Source organism: Alligator sinensis, unplaced genomic scaffold (assembly GCF_000455745.1).
Source record: "Alligator sinensis unplaced genomic scaffold, ASM45574v1 scaffold737_1, whole genome shotgun sequence".
Taxonomy (NCBI): domain Eukaryota; kingdom Metazoa; phylum Chordata; order Crocodylia; family Alligatoridae; genus Alligator; species Alligator sinensis.
Genome location: NW_005841930.1, coordinates 2,149,743 through 2,152,692, shown reverse-complemented (window position 1 = coordinate 2,152,692; position 2,950 = coordinate 2,149,743). Strand labels below are relative to the sequence as shown.

At 51.6% G+C, this 2,950-nt stretch overlaps 1 long non-coding RNA gene across 1 annotated transcript in view; it reads left to right on the top strand.

Annotated features, from left to right (window-relative positions):
- The first annotated feature begins 1,781 nt into the window (after positions 1-1,781).
- Positions 1,782-2,950, top strand: part of LOC102386000 — an 8,225-nt gene continuing 7,056 nt past the window's right edge. The window contains exon 1 of the long non-coding RNA XR_323309.2: positions 1,782-1,797. This is a non-coding gene — a long non-coding RNA (uncharacterized LOC102386000). The remainder of the gene's footprint in view (positions 1,798-2,950) is intronic.

Below are 2,950 nucleotides of genomic sequence, written 5' to 3'. Positions count from 1 at the left end.
GCATTCCTGTATGGTGCCCGGCTTCTCTTTCTTTAGTAGGCTCCTCACATTTACTGAGGCTATAAGGATCCCCATGATAAAAGTTCGGGGGAAGAAGGGGAGTTGCAGCTTTCCTTTTCTCATGTCTTTATTTTTTAGGGTTCTTGTTCCAGCTCAAATTTTTCACCGGCCTGCAGAAGTCCTTCAGGGAGCCCAGCTCCCTTAACTGGATGGTGTGGGTGTGGAGGAACTTCAGGCCTTTCCTGTGCCATGGGGTTTCCCATTTGTCCTGGTCTATCTCTAGGCACCCTGGGGGTTCCTCCTGTCCCCCCTGAATCTCCATGTTTGAGCTATAATTTCTCCAGCTTCTGGGGTTCCGAGTCCCCTTTGTGGGGTCCAGCTTCTCCCTTTCCCTCTCATCCTCCTTTTCCATTCTTTTAAGTTCCTCAACCATCTTAGGGCTTGCGTGCTTTCCTGGGAGTGGGTCCCTTCCTTCTGTTTCCTTCTCTTTCCCGACCTTCTCTGACCCCTTTTTCTGTTGTTACCAGTGGGTGACTGGAGGGGGTTGGGCCAGCTGGGATTTCTGTGGTCATTTTTTCTTTGTTTTTCACCTTAGTTTTGTACGCACTGGGGCAATCTTTAAAGAGCTGATCCACATCCCCACACAGATTGCAGCACCAGCCGTGCTCACAGTCCTTGGCTTCATGACTTTTCTCCTTGCACGTGGCACAGATTTTAGCTGTACATTATGCCACCAGGTGCCCCTGCTCCCTGCATTTGTGGCAGTGTTTGGGTTGCCCCTGGTAGAAAACAAAGCCTCTATGGGGGCGCAGGGAGATTCTTGGGGGGAGGTGCTGCATTACCCTGGCTTTCCAGGCTCCAGTCCATATCCCAAATTTATCTAAGACTTCCTCCACTTTTCCTACTTCCTCACAATGTCTTCTGAGCCAAAAACTCATGTCCTCTTCCTCTATTAGGGATTAATACATTTGGATTGTATCCAACCTTTCTCCTCTCATGCCTCCCCCCAGATCTGAATGCATGCAGTGGGGATTTCCCCTGGCTGCCTCAAGCTGCTGCCAGAAATCTGACCTAGCCTTAGGATCTTTGTAGCTCAGCTCTAAATCTGCCGCACATGGCATGCAAAGATGATAATGCAAATTCTTCATCTTTACCTTGAGCAGGTCTTACATAATGAAGATTATGAAGTCATCTCTCTCCAAAGTAAGCTTTCCTTGGTTCACGTGTCCATTCTTCACCGGACCCTCCACCAGGAATCCTCTGCCACCTGTCTCCATATTTAGGGTGTCACCTGTCCTGAGATCTAGTGACTTCAAGGTTTGGGGTCCTTGCTCCCCTCCTTGCACGAGTGCAGGGACAGCTCAAGGTTCTGTATCTGAGGCTAAGACATCTGGATATTTTATTTTACACTTGATCTGAGCCAAAAGGCTGAGCAGTGATCTTGTACTTACTTACATGTATACAATATTTTATGTTTACAATTTTGTATTTACTTACTGTGACAGGGTGCTTGGTGTGCCTGTCACTTTAAGAGGAGAGAAGCCGATGGAGAAGCAACCTGCAGGTGTGGTAGGAGCTGATTAGAGAGTCACTTGATCAGAAGGGGGCTGAGCTTGAGCCATATAAGCCACAAGGAGAGGAGTTTCTGGCAGCATAGCTGCAGCAGGACTCCGGAGATGAGGTAAACAGCACTGAGTATGGGAACAAGGCCAGAGGTATGGAGGTCTCAGCTGGCCAAGAGGAGGGACCAGAAGAATAGAGTGCCTGAGAAGCTGGAGCCCAGGAGGGGCTGAGTAGGTACGGCCAGGAGGCCTGAGGTCAGAGCCCAGGCGGGGCGGTGGTTGCAAGCAGGGCCTGGGAGCCCAAAGGTTTCAGTGGTGCAGAAACAGGTCTAGAGATGGGCCAGATGCTGAGAAGGGCCACATCTGGAGGCTAGTGGGACCAGAGGAGCCCAGGAGTCTCACCTGGCCTAGGAGTGGGGCCAGGGCCTAAGGAGGGGCCAAAGACCAGGTCACAGCTGGCACCTGAGGGGGCTAAGGAGCCTGTAGCCCAGGAGGGGTGAGGACGGGCTAGGAGTCCACAGCTCAGGAGGGGCATGTAAGCCCTCTCTCTCTCTGGAGCATATGATTAATGTGGCCATGTCCTCTGAGGTGCAGCTGGACCAGGCTGCCCTGTGCCTCACCTGCAGAACCCTCTGGGTTAAAATCTGTGGGGAACACGGCACAAGGGACACAATGGTGGGAGTCTACTACAGATCTCCCACCCAAAGTCAAGAGCTTGACCAGGAGTTCACCCGGGAACCGGCTGAGGCCGCATGCTTCAGGACCGTGGTTGTCATGGCTGACTTCAACTACCTAGACATCTTGTGGGAAGATCACTCAGCAAAATCCGAGTGGTTGCAAAGCTTCCTATCGTGTGTGGATGACCTCTACCTGACTCAAGAAGTCTACAGGCCAACGAGGCGTAAAGTGCTGCTTGACCTGGTACTGGCTACTGGGGATGACCTAATCGGCAACCTAGTGATCGATGGGAAGCTGGGTGACAGCGATCACGAGTTGATCACCTTCACCATCCTCTGTAAAGCTAGCAAGTCAGTCAGCAACACTGAAGTCCTTAACTTCAGGAAAGCTGACTCTGATAAGCTTGTCAGTGAGGCCCTAAGGGATCACGACCCCAGAGGGAGGGGAGTTCAGGAAGAGTGGTTGCTCCTCAAGGGAGCTATCCTCAATGCAGAAGCTAATTCTATTCCATCTCGGAGGAAAGGCAGCAAGAGGGCACAGCAGCCCCCCTGGCTCTCCAGGAATCTAGCAAACCTCCTATGGCTAAAAAGAAAGGCCTACAAAGGATGGAGGATGGGATTCACCTCCAAGGAGGAATATTCTGCACTGGTCCGGTCCTGCAGGGAGCAAACCAGGAAAGCCAAGGCTGCGACTGAACTTCAAATAGCTTC